We start from the raw sequence: 14,207 nt of genomic DNA, 5'->3' as shown, positions 1-14,207 counted from the left end.
TGATTTTTTGCTGTACGCAGGGATGTGGAGTGGCAGCTGATGGATAATAATATTGGTAAATACTGGGGGGTGTTATCTAGAGATTAATTGAGAATATGAGCAGAAACACGGGTTCATCTTGGACATACCTTATAAGGAGAGTGGAAAGCCAGTTTTGGGAAATTGTATTAATTAATCTAATTTGGCAAGATGTGTAATAATTAGGAAAATCAATAAAAATAATCGGCCAAAAATAAATAAATGGCAGGGCCACTCCTGTCGAAAGGCAAGACTGTCAAAGGCTGAAATTGATGTCTGAATGGTGCAGCAAGACTTAGTAATAATAATAATAATAATAATAGTAATAGTAATAATAATAATAAAACATTGGCTCCTACAAAGCAGATTGCAGAAATTCAATAAGAAACATAGTTTTCAATTGATTGTGAAGTACTAAACTTTGGCAATCATTATTACAAGACATCTGCTGTGATCACAGCTTGGAGACCCAAGAGAAATCATCTAAACGTTCATATCAACATTCATATCAAACAGTGTACCGTACATATCAAACAGTGTAGAAAGGTGAGGATAGGGATAAGGCAAACAGATGGCTAAATGTTTCTTGTATTTATTCCACAGCGACATATTTGATGGTTGTGTAGACCCTTTGAAGACACAGTTATTGATTTCCTTGCTTCTGCAGCTCTCAAGGATGTTTGCTGGAACACGATCAGAGTTACTATAAATAATGCTTTGGTTTTTATTTCGGACGCCTGAAAGAGTAAACAGGGAAATTTGTGACTCTAGAAAACACTGAGGAAAACCTTATAAACCTACTGCTCTCAAATAACTGGTAACTTTGACCTGGCTCTGAAAAAGCTGCCACCTAATCAAACATGGCTCATTAGCCATGTATCATCAGACCATACCAATTTACTGTATATTGTCACGATTATACATAGAAAAACTAAGCACATGGTGGTGGGGGGGGAGGGGTCCCTTCATTCAGACAGTAGATCTCCTTGATTCAGTTACCTGGGCTAACATCAGGCTTCACACCTTAAATATGAAGTAGAGCTTGTCTTGCCTAAACTTCTGAAGCCTCAGATGTCTCTCCTATTGACCATAATGGAATAATTAATAAATTATCATTGGTGGGTTTGCGGTTGTTGTTTTTTAAAGTTGTTTGGATGAATTTGATGAAATGTGCCCAAATGCAGTAGCCCCTTTTTGCGAGGGGCTAGTCCACCAAATTTCAGACAAATGGGTGAGAAAGGAGATTTGCGGCAACCTCAAGCCTTTGCATGGATGTGAAATGTGCAAAACAACAACAAACCTCTGGTTACGTGAAACATATTCAATAAACACACAAGAGGTAACTGGCTGTGCATTTGAAAAAATAATATATACTATTCATTGTATTGAATTGTAGATTTCAACAGAAGTAGTTCATAACGTTCAACTACTATGCTATAAGATCCACTGTCCTGTGATATCATATATGAGTTTGTACTACTGATGAAGCCCAGGACGGCGAAACAAGGCTAATATTCCAGCAATCCTTGTCTTAGACTCTGTGAAAGGATTCTGTGGAACTGCAACAACCTTTCGTGTGGATTGCTGAACTCTATGAACAGACAGGTGGAATAGACACTTTCACATATATGGACCTTATGCATAAACTGATTAGAGAATGAACTGATCCACCGGGTCTTCTACGTTTTTCGTTGAACTTTATGAGCTGTTGAAATCTACAATTCAATACAATGAATAAAAGGTAAAGGTAAAGGGACCCCTGACCATTAGGTCCAGTCGTGGCTGACTCTGGGGTTGCGGCGCTCATCTCGCTTTATTGGCCAAGGAAGCCGGCGTACAGCTTCCGGGTCATGTGGCCAGCATGACTAAGCTGCTTCTGGTGAACCAGAGCAGTGCACGCAAACACCGTTTACCTTCCCGCCGGAGCAGTACCTATTTATCTACTTGCACTTTGATGTGCTTTCGAACTGCTAGGTTGGCAGGAGCTGGGACCAAACAATGGGAGCTCACCCCATTGCGGGGATTCGAACCACCGACCTTCTGATCAGCAAGTCCTAGGCTCTGTGGTTTAACCCACAGCTCCACCCGCGTCCAATCCAATGAATAGCATATATTATTTTTTCAAACGTACATCCGGTTACGTCTTGTGTGTTTATTGGATGTGAAATGTAACACTGTGATTGAGTAAACATTGCATCCATTCCTCTGTGAAATTTTACCTCTGGTCTCACACACAGCTGGGGGGAAAGCTTTAATATAGCCCTTGGTAAAGGGCTTGGTGGTCTCCTTACATCTGCTCCCATATTTTAGCTCACTCTCACTGGTCTGGCACTTGAGCTCTGATGGTCCTCTGTGGCATTCAATCCCAGCAACGGTCTGATTTACACAAGAGGCAGTGACGACCGCCAGCTTGAATGGCTTTTAAATGAGGCTTAGACAAATGGAGGATAAAGGTATAAATGGCTACTAGTCACAGTGGCTATGTTCTGCTTCCACTTCATAGGCAGCATGCCTTTGAATGCCAGCTGCTGGGAATGGCAAATGTTCAGAGTACTGTTGCGCTGATGTTCTGCGCCATAGGTATCTGGCTGGCCACAGAGGGAACACAATGCTGGGCCAGGAGAGCCATTGGCCACATCCTGCAGGTTCTTCTTATGACTCGCTGCTCATGCAAATAAAGAGATAACCCAACCGTTGAGATCAGGTCAACAGCATTTCAAGGATATTGGTTTAATAGATGTGTAGATTGCAGCTAAACCTATTTCCTCAGCCAACCATTTACAGTGTATCTCCTACAACCCCCTCCTGCTATGCAATTTACCCTTTGCTAAAGATACCCCACTAAAGATATGCAGTCATCTGGACGATTTTTTTCTTCTTTCCTTTTTGCATTTTATCTGTCAAGCTTTGCAACTCACTTTCTGCAGCAGAAAAACCTTTTAGCGCACTTGTGAAGGGAAGAAGTATCTGGAGGACATTTATTTTTAGTGCATGTACCTCCCCGCCATTTGCAGTACTCGTCTGGGTCTCTGCAGAGGAAGAAAAAAACATTAAGTGAAAAGGTGGTAGTATTTATTTGTTTGTTTGTTTGATAAATTATTGATAGTTCTTCCGCTCAGAGGGACCCAGGGCTACAGACACAACACAAGGAAAATGGTTGAATATATCCAAAACCTATTTAAAACATATATATCAGGTACGACCAACTTCCAAGAGACTGCAATCTACTCCCATTATTAAAAAAAAACTGGCCGTGATCTACCCATTGGATTGACCAGAGTTGCTGTGCTTTTTTGGGGGAAAGCTTCATCAAAGTTGTTGAGCTTTTTTGGGGGGGAGGATGAGCCAAAGTTGTTGAGCTTTTGGGGGGAGGGGAGGAGGATGCTGCAATCAACCAGGATCGACCAGGTACATCCCAATATGCAGGTACAGCCCAGATATACAGTCATACCTCGGGTTACAGCCGCTTCAGGTTGTGTTTTTTCGGGTTGCGGACCGCCGAAACCCAAAAGTACCGGAACGGGTTATTTCCGGGTTTCGGCAGTCGCCCATGCGCAGAAGCGCTAAATCACGCTTTGCGCATGTGCGTCAAATTGCAAGCCGCGCGTGCGCAGACACGGGTTGCGAACATGCATCCCACACTGATCACATTCACAACCCGAGCATCCACTGTATATGATCTCACAGCTAATCACAGAATCATAGAATTGTTGAGTTAGAAGTTACTTCAAGGGTCATCTAGTCCAACCCCCTGCAATGAAGGGAGATGGCCATCCAACCTCTGCTTCAAAAGACCTCCAATGGAGGAGAGTCCGTCACCTTCTGAGGGAGTCCATTCCACTGTTGAGCAGCTCTTATCATCATAAGGTTCTTCCAGATGTTGAGTTGGAATCTCCTTTCTTGTAAGTTTAATCCATTGGATCAGGTCCTACCCTCTGGAGCAGGAAAAAGCAAGCTTGCTCCATCTTCCATGTAAAAGCCCCTAAGATATTTGAAGATGGCTATCTACTCTCATTCTCCTCTTCTCCAGCCTAAACATACTGAACTCTCTCAATAAGCTTTGGTCTCCAGACTCCAGAGTTAACCAGGGCTATTGACCATCTGGCTCTGATGTGCCCTCTTTGATTCCTTGGAGCCCAGATAGCACTGTGGTTTCCCCCGGAGCTGAGGGCAATGAAACAAACACTGAGATGGCTAGAGTGGCAGTGGTAAAAAACTCATTCTGAATCTGACTGGACATGAGTTAATGCTCAATGTCGAGCCTACCAAGTGGTGGTAGCAATAGTGAAGAGGACCTTCTTCACCGCCTCTATTCCATCTGCAGAAAACAGCAGCAGGAGACTCTTTCAGGTGGTTCACAATTTAACAGAACCACCAGTGCTATCAGGGCCTGGTAAGGGCCCCAGGATCTCTTGCAACGATTTTGCAAAGTCTTTTTTGCAGATAAAGTCACTCAGATTCAGAAAGAGGTAGACTCCACCATGGGAGCAGGGGCAGGGCGGGAGAGTGCAAGAGCCCTGTCTAGTCAAGGTGCGTGGAATCAATTCCAATCTGTTAACCTCCGAGGAGATGGACAGGCTGCTTGGATGAATGAAACTGACCACCTGTCTCCTTGATCCTTGCCCATCCTGGCTCATAAAAGTGAACCAAGAAGGGCTGGGCGATGGGCTCTGCACGGTGGTGAATGCTTCTCTCTGTGAGGGAGCCTTCCCAGATCCGGCCAATTTCGCCAGCTATCACCCAGACTCAAATCTTCCATTCTTGGGTCAGGTGATTGAGCAGGTGGTCGCTGAACAACTCCAGGCATGCCTGGAGGATGCGGACAATTTGGATCCCTTCCAATTAGGATTCAGGCATCAACATGGAACTGAAACTGCCTTGGTCACCCTGGTCAATGATCTCCAGCGGGATAGGGACAAAGGTGAAATCTATTTCCTAGTTCTGCTGGATCTCTCAGCAGCCTTTGATACCATCGACCATGACACCCTTCTGGACCATTTAGAGGAGCTGGGAGCACTGTTATACAATAGTTCCACTCCTCCCTCCTGGGCCGTGTCCAGAAAGTGGTGTGGGGAGGATAAGTATTCAGACCCCGGGCTCTCACTTGTGGGGTGCCTCAGGGTTCCGTCCTCTCCCCCATGCTTTTTAACATCTATATGAAACCGCTGGGAGAGATCAGCAGGGGGTTTTGGGTGGTTGTATGTTGGCTGGTAGTATGCTGAGGAAACCCAGATCTACCTCTCTTTTAAATAAGAACCAGTGAAGGTGGTGAAAGTCCTGTGTGAGTGTCTGGAGGCAGTTGGAGGATTGATGGCGGCTAACAGATTGAGGTTGAATCCTGGCAAGACAGAAGTATTGTTTGGGGGGGGACAGGGGGTGGGCAGGTGTAGAGGACTCCCTGGTCCTGAATGGGGCAACTGTACCCCTGACTCACAGCTGTCCATGGAGATGCAGGTCAATTCTGTCTCCAGGGCACCTGTCTATCAGCTCTATCTGGTACGCAGGCTGAGACCCTACCTGACCACAGACTGTCTCGCTAGAGTGGTGCATGCTCTAGTTATCTCCTGCTTGGACTACTGCAATGCGCTCCATATGGGGCTACCTTTGAAGGTGACCCAGAAACTACAGCTAATCCAGAATCCAGCAGCTAGACTGGTGACTGGGAGTGGCTGCTGAGACCATATAGCACCGGTCCTGAAAGACCTACATTGGCTCCCAGTACTTTTCCAAGCACAATTCAAAGTGCTGGTGCTGACCTTTAAATCCCTAAATGGCCTCGGCCCAGTATACCTGAAGGTATACTCCACCCCCATCATTCAGCCCGGACACTGAGGTCCAGCTCCGAGGGCCTTCTGGCGGCTCCCTCGCTGTGAGAAGCCAAATTACAGGGAACCAGGCAGAGGGCCTTCTCAGTAGTGGAACACCCTCCCATCAGATGTCAAGGAAATAAACAACTATCTGACTTTTACAAGACATCTGAAGGCAGCCCTGTTTAGGGAATGTTTTTAATGTTTGATGCTCTATTGTTCTTTTAATTCTGATGGGAATTGCCCAGAGTGGCTGGGGAAGCCCAGCCGAGGGTGGGGTATAAATAAATTATTACTACTACTACTACTACTACTACTACTACCACCACCACCACTACCACTACTACTTATGAATCCGCTTTATAGCAAAACTCAGGTCTAGGGGGATGAAGGAGTACAAAAACAGAAAGGGAAGGTCACATCTCAGAATCATTGCCACCCTATTAGCCTGAAGGACGATTGGCCCTTCAATCAGAAGATATGACATTCCATGGGGGAATCAGTGCAACCATTCTCCCCTCTCCATTGCAGTGAGAGACTAATGGAGAAGGCTGTATGCAAAGTTAAGACCTTTCACTTTGAGTGGGCCTCACCAGTGGCGTAGCGTGGGGGGTGCAGGGGTGGCCAGCCGCACCGGGTGCAACATCTGAGGGGGGGCAGGCTAATCTAGTGGAAGAGACTCGAGTGCTAAAATCCACGGGTTAGGGGGCGCCAATTACTTGCCTTGCCCCGGGTGCTGACAACCCACGCTACGCCACTGGGCCTCACTATTGTGCATAGCACTGTGGCTCAACATGTTCCCTACCGAAGAAACCTCTGTGCCCCTGTTTTGACAACCTTTATGTGCTTAGTCCCTCAACCTGCCTGGTACCACCCTCTGCACCCAGCTTAGCTTCTACCTTGCCTTGCCTTGCCTCACCTCAGCACAAAGCATGACAATGATATAGCAGGAGCCCATCTTGCTAGAGTAATTGGGTTCCCTCTTCTGAAAGTTTAAAGCAGCCTTTCCCGACCCAGTTTGCTCCAGATGTTTTGAACTACAATTCCCACCATCTCTGGCTATCGGCCATGCTGTCTGGGGCTCATAGAACTTCTAGTCCAAAGCATCTGAAACACATCAGGCTGGGGAGCACTCGGCTCAGGAATTTGTTGAGTTGCTAGGTCTTAGAAATTTCTCCATCCCAACACACTTGGATCTTCCTGATCAAAGCTCCCTACTCCCTTTTCATTCCCTTTAAAATCACCACAGAACCAGCACCTTTGTAATATCCTGAACTTCTGTAAATCCACATGTTTCTTAAGTGATTTCTGAATTCAGGAAAGCCAGCCCAAGCATGTCACCATGCTGCAGGGATACATTATTCACACTCCTTTCCTTCATTGACATGTATTCTCCTACGATCCTGCCAGCACACGTTAATACACACGTTTAATTTTAATTGGACTGTGTCGACCACAGCAAACTATGACAAGTTCTTAAAGAAATGGGAGTGCCTGATCACCTCATCTGCCTCCTGAGAAATCTCTATGTGGGACAAGAAGCTACAGTTAGAACTGGATAGGGAACAACTGATTGGTTCAAAATTGGGAAAGGAGTACGGCAAGGCTGTATATTGTCCCCCTGCTTATTTAACTTATATGCAGAATTCATCATGCAAAAGTCTGGGCTGGATGAATCCCAAGCCGGAATTAAGATCGCCGGAAGAAATATCAACAACCTCAGATATGCAGATGACACAACCTTGATGGCAGAAAGTGAGGAGGGATTAATGAGGGTGAAAGAGGAGAGCGCAAAATATGGTCTGAAACTCAACATTAAAAAAACCCCCAAAGATCATGGCCACTGGGCCGATCACCTCCTGGCAAATAGAAGGGGAAGAAATGGAGGCAGGGAGAGATTTTACTTTCTTGGGTTCCATGATCACTGCAGATGGTGACAGCAGTCACGAAATTAAAAGACGCCTGCTTCTTGGGAGAAAAACAATGACAAACCTCCTCTGGTGCTGGAGGAAACTCTTGAGAGTCCCATGGACTGAAAGAAGATCAAACCACTCCATTCTGAACGAAATCAGCCCTGAGTGCTCATTGGAAGGACAGATCCTGAAGCTGAGGCTCCAATACTTTGGCCACCTCATGAGAAGAGAAAACTCCCTGGAAAAGACCCTGATGTTGGGAAAGATTGAGGGCACAAGGAGAAAGGGACGACAGAGGACGAGATGGTGGGACAGTGTTCTCGAAGCTACCAGCATGAGTTTGACCAAAATGCGGGAGGCAGTGGAAGACAGGAGTGCCTGGCGTGCTCTGGTCCAAGGGGTTACGAAGAGTCAGACATGACTAAATGACTAAACAACAACAAATTTTTGATTTCACCTCCATAATACTCTCCACTCTGCCACGTAAATATTATGGATTTACCTTTTACAGCATATGCCTCTGCTTCCATTCTGACAGTGTCCATAGAAAACAAACTGTACTTCACAGGTCATTCTTGCGAAGCATCGGCCACCCTTTTTTAAACATTCTTGGTGATTGATGTGTGTAGGCTTTACATAACTGTACACGAAACCTGTTCAAGAAACATAATATACCAGAATCAAATAACTGGACACTTTCTCATTCAATTCCTCTCGAATCTCCTACAACGGCTACTTTTTAAAAAAATTTTTTTACCTTTTTTAAACAAATGCTGAGTTTCCCAAACAGGTTGGACATTTGAGGAAATCTGAGAGGAGCAAATAATACCTCAAAAAACTGATGCATTTTCTAAGACTTGTTTCTGAACTGGAGGTCTGCATTAAAATATAAACATGAGGCTTATAGTTCAGCTACTCCTTGTTTTTATTTAGGGCGGATTGAAAGTTGCCTATTAAAATGCTCCCTGCTTGCCAGGGTTGGGGGAGGTAAGGGAACTGACCACCTTTCTTCTTTTGTAGAGCCAGTAGTGAAGCTGCATGCTCCGCTACCGGGGGCGGAGAGCAGGCGGGGGAATGGCATGCACCCTGGGGGGCATGGAGTGTGTTCTGGGGGTGTGGTGCGCTGCCTGCGGATGTGTGGCGCCCAGCGTGCGTACATGTGCATGGCGCATGTCCGGAGGGGCCACCGCGATGGCACCCTACCTGAATAGTGGTGTCGGGGGTGGTCCGCTCCCTCTGCAGCCCTATTCCTCTGACAGTGTTTAGAGCAATGTCAGATTCCCATCCCTTTATAAGAGAACATGGTGGGGCTTACTGTTGAAGACACCTGCATAGGATTTTATTCACTGCGGATGGTGACAGCAGTCACAAAATTAAAAGACTCCTGCTTCTTGGGAGAAAAGCAATGACAAACCTAGACAGCATATTAAAAAGCAGAGACATCACCTTGCCACCAAAGGTCCGTATAGTTAAAGCCATGGTTTTCCCAGTAGTGATGTATGGAAGTGAGAGCTGGACCATAAAGAAGGCTAATCGCTGAAGAATTGATGCTTTTGAATTCTGGTGCTGGAGGAGACTCTTGAGAGTCCCATGGACTGAAAGAAGATCAAACATATCCATTCTGAAGGAAATCAGCCCTGAGAGCTCACTGGAAGGACAGATCCTGAAGCTGAGGTTCCAATACTTTGGCCACCTCATGGGAAGAGAAGACTCCCTGGAAAAGATCCTGATGCTGGGAAAGATGGAGGGCACAAGGAGAAGGGGACGACAGAGGATGAGATGGTTGGATAGTGTTCTCGAAGCTACCAGCATAAGTCTGACCAAACTGCGGGAGGCAATGGAAGACAGGAGTGCCTGGCGTGCTCTGGTTCATGGGGTCACGAAGAGTCGGACACGACTAAACAACAACAGGATTTTATGTTAAATTTGAATTAACTAGGCATTAATTTGTTAATTTTTTTTGAGAATCAATAAAAATTAATTGGGGGGGAGGATTTCAATTGTGGGCCACCTACATACCTATTCCCCCCCACAGAGCTACCATTACCAGAGTTTATTGGAAAGAGGAACTGACTGTTAAGCCGCTCGGGGAGTGCCACTCCCACCCTTGAGCGCAAGTGGATTTGCCACATCTCAACTCCCCTGGGAAGAAGACTCAAAATGGTTTAGCCCTGCAGAGGAGTTGGGGAAGGGTCAGGTGAGCTGACAGGCCAATCAGGATGGGGAAGAAGCCAGGCTTTATAAAATGGCTTCGCCCCAAACACTTTACTCTTCTCTTTGTGATCCCTTCCCTTCCTTTGTGGCATGGACTTTGCTACTTGCATGTTTGGGGGATGAGTAGGATTTTTTTTGGGGGGGAGGAGCCTAAGGAGCCCCTCCTCTTTTTCACCTACTCCCTACTGCTGGGAGTCCCATTTTTGAAGTGGTGTTTTTAATTTGCTTGTTTGGCTTTCAGTATTGGCAGGAAAGTCAAGTGGGGTGTATATTAGGGCAGTTCATAAAAAACATTTTGAAAATGCCTGCTCCAAAGGTCTTATCTTACTAAACTAGGGATTATGTAGCTATATTGGAAATTTTATGCATATCAGTTAATATCTTGACCCTGCTCCACTGAATTGAAATTTCAACCTTCACAACACAGGAAAACGGCCAAGTAGACAGCTATTTTCATGGAGGAGGGTCAAGATATTAACTGATATGCATGAAATTTCAGATATAGCTATATAATCCCATGTGTGGTAAGAGAAGACCCTTGGAGCAGACATTTTCCAAAAAAAGTTTTTTATGAACCTCTCTAGTATATATAAAGGTAAAGGTACCCCTCACCATTAGGGCTTGCCGATCAGAAGGTCGGCGGTTCAAATCCCCATGATGGGGTGAGCTCCAATTGCTCAGTCCCAGCTCCTGCCCACCTAGCAGTTTGAAAGCACCTCAAAGTGGAAGTAAATAGGTACCGCTCCGGCCGGAAGGTAAATGGTGTTTCCGTGTGCCGCTCTGGTTTTTCCAGAAGCGGCTTAGTCATGCTGGCCACATGACCTGGAAAAACTGTCAGCGGCTCCCTCAGCCAGTTATGCGAGATGAGCGTGCAACCCCAGAGTCGTCCGCAACTGGACCTAATGGTACCACTGTGTTATTAAGGCAACAGGTGGAGCATGAAGGCAAAATGAACAGCTAAGGTGCAGAACTTTACATTGAGGTAGATAGTCTCAAAATCCTAAGGCCAGCACCGGACAACAAAACTAGTAAGAACAAGTTTTAGGAGGAGCCCAACACTGTGTGCTGGAAAGAAGAATAGCTCCATATAAGATGCAAGGAGGCCTCTACACACAGCAAAAAAAAAGCATGGGTTGAATAACTGTTTCTAAGGTCTTTGCTTGGAGGAAGAGACAGTGAGCTGCTAGGATGACGGAAAGTAGCAGAAGTGTTTGGTTATATGATGGAATGGTCCAGAGTGTGTCTCATAATGGATATCCTCTCATCTCATAGACTCTCTTGGAATCTGTCTTTGAATGCATTACTGAATTAACAGTCTAACTGGGAATTAGTTTAAGCCTCCATACTAAACTTCCCAAGGGAGTTTTCTCCCACATCATTCTGCTGACATCTTTAAACAGATCTTACTTGACTCTCTCAGGGTTCCCAAGCAGAGAAGAACAAAAAGAAAGCCGTGAGCTTTTTCCATGGCAAAAGTTGTCTGATATCTTGAAGTCACTGAAAGAGAGAAAGGGTACCAAGAGTTGTATTCAACACATTGCTTTTCTGCTTGCCCAGCCGAATAATCTCCCTTCTTCTAGCTCCATGTGCTGTTCTGGAGGTTCTCCCAACCCTCCCAAGAAGGGGTGAGGAGTGGTGGGGAAGACCCATAGCTCTAGCGGGAATCCTTCTGCTAGCGTGTTGAGTTAATTGAATATGGCTCCAAGACATGTAAATTGCAAACTAGTACAGATCCAAACAATTCACACCTGTCATGCCAAACACTTGAGAGCAAGTTCCGTTGAACTCCATGGAAATTGCATGTTTGTATGCATGCATATGATGTTTGGGTGTGTGTGTGTTTAGTATATTAAAGTTAGATCTGAAGAGGCACAACCTTTCCATCAAAACAATGGAAATTTCTTTTTAGAAGTTTGCCAATGTAAGCAGCCCAGTGTTGACTTAGAGCAATTCTCTCATTATCTACACTGGATAAAATTTCCAATGTGTGGAAATACACAAATAAATCGGAAGAGGATTGCAATCTCAAACAATTTTCTAAACTCTATTATATATATTTTTGTTCATTCATTCATAAACTTTATTGCGCTAGCCAAAGGCCATGGCATTGTTCACAGGGGGAACAAAAGGAAAAACAGCAATAGCAGTTGCTCATTGTTTCTTGGAAAGGGACATTAATTTGTTTTGATCCATATTTTTAAATGAACTGTCCAAATTAATATACTCCAGCCTAATATGTATCACATTGACATTTATTTCAATATGTACATTTATTTAACTGCTTATTTTACATAGAGAGAAAGCTTAGCTTGTTTTAACTCTAGTTTCAATAATTTTAACTACTTAGAGGGGGTTTTATGATTAAGTGATGTACAAACTATGTTGGTTACATACATACATACATACATACATACATACATGATCTGTATTTTGCTCAATAAATGAAGCAAAATGCATATTTTATGATAACATCTGTTTAGAAATGTGTGCATTGAGATAAATCTACACATACTTTTGTCATAAAATATTGAGGGTTGTATTCAGCTAAATCCTACTCAAAGTAGACTCGTTTATGTTAACAAACCTAAGTTAGTCATGCCCATTGACTACAATGGGTCTACTCCTGAGTAGGACTAGCATTGAATACCACCCACACAACTGTGCCTGTTACAATGCATTTACGTACAGGTCCTCATACAGATCATTTGTATTCTGATCTGTAATTCTTTACAATACAAGTTTCGAATATACCATCAAAAGTCCAAGCTGCTGACAAAGCCTGAAGAGACTTGATTTAACTTACCTCCTTACAAAGAAGCAGTGAAAGCTCACCTTCGAATCTGGAATAACTTCTTATGTTGGCTTTTTTTTTATTCATTTGGTTATGCTCCTTTGAACACAGATATGATTGTACCAATTTGCAATATTTCCTGGAACGTTTGGTTCTGCCTCTGACTTCTGGAGAGCCTTAATATAGTTCTATAAATTAATGATTGATTCATCCTATGAAAGGCTGGGATCAATGGGTCAATATTCGCAGGGAAACCAAAATGCTTGTTTACAGAGCTATTGTACTACTAACCTTACGGTATGCATGTGAAACATGGACCACTTATAAAAGCCATCTCCGACTCCTCGAAAGATTCCATCAACGGTGTCTCTGAAAATTTCTACACATCACTTGGGAAGACAGGCAAACTAATACCAGGGTACTAGAAGTAGCAAAGATCACCAGTGTTGAAGCAATTATTCTTCAACGTCAACTTCATTGGACTGGTCATGTTGTTTGAATGCCTGGTTATCATCTTCCAAACCAACTACTCTACTCCGAACTTAAACATGGAAAGTGTAATGCTGGTGGTCAACAAAAGAGAATCAAAGACTCTCTCAAGGCAAATCTTTAAAAATGTAGAATAAACACCAACAATTGGGAAACACTGGCCTGCAAGTGCTCCAGTTGGAGAACAGCCTTTAATAATAATAATATAATAATAATAATATCTTTATTGTCATTGCCCCCTCTCAGGGACAACGAAATTACTTGACTGCTCCATAAAAAACACTAATTAAAACAATACAGTATAGTACAGCAAGGAAGATTAGATGACTTTCAAAGTCCAGGCTTCCCATTCAGGGCCGAGATCGCTCTGGAGAAGAAGCTGTTCTTAAGACGGCTCGTTCTTGTCTTCATCGTCCTGTATCTCCGTCCCGACGGAGGTGTCATGGGCTTTGAAGACACTCAAACTCAGGACACAAGGGAGAAACATGCTAAGAGGAAGGCACGCTTGGCAGATCCACACCATGATCAACTCCCCCCCCCCCCCCGGAAACCAATGTCCCTACTGTGGAAGGACGTGTGGATCCAGAATTGGCCTCCACAGTCATTTACGGACTCATTGTTAAAACTGTGCTTATGGAAGACAATCTTACTCGGCCATGAGCGATCTGGCTGGGTTTCCCCAGCCTTCTGGCGGTTCCTTCACTGCGAGAAGTGAAGCTACAGGGAACCAGGCAGAGAGCCTTCTTGGTAGTGGCGCCCGCCCTATGGAACGCCCCTCCATCAGATGTCAAGGAAATAAACAACTATCTAACTTTTAGAAGATACTTGAAGGCAGCCCCGTTTAGGGAAGCTTTTAATGTTTAATGTTTTATCACTTGTTGTTGTTGTTGTTGTTGTTGTTGTTGTTATATTTTGCAAGACTGCAAAAAGCTAGGTGACATCAATTTAGAGGATGCATCCTGTACATAGATGACA

The 14,207-nt window shown here is 44.4% G+C and overlaps 1 long non-coding RNA gene across 1 annotated transcript; it reads right to left on the bottom strand.

Annotated features, from left to right (window-relative positions):
- Window positions 1-594: 594 nt before the first annotated feature.
- Window positions 595-12,786, bottom strand: LOC310758822. Its single transcript, XR_014545964.1, has 5 exons — window positions 12,756-12,786; window positions 11,360-11,449; window positions 8,241-8,391; window positions 2,937-3,047; window positions 595-755 (listed from the first exon to the last, which is right to left on the bottom strand). It is a non-coding gene; the product is annotated as an uncharacterized lncRNA (long non-coding RNA).
- Between the last annotated feature and the right edge of the window lie 1,421 nt (window positions 12,787-14,207).

Source organism: Podarcis filfolensis (genome assembly GCF_964270895.1).
Source record: "Podarcis filfolensis genome assembly, chromosome: 3".
NCBI lineage: Eukaryota > Metazoa > Chordata > Lepidosauria > Squamata > Lacertidae > Podarcis > Podarcis filfolensis.
This window is presented reverse-complemented; position numbering and strand designations above follow the sequence as displayed.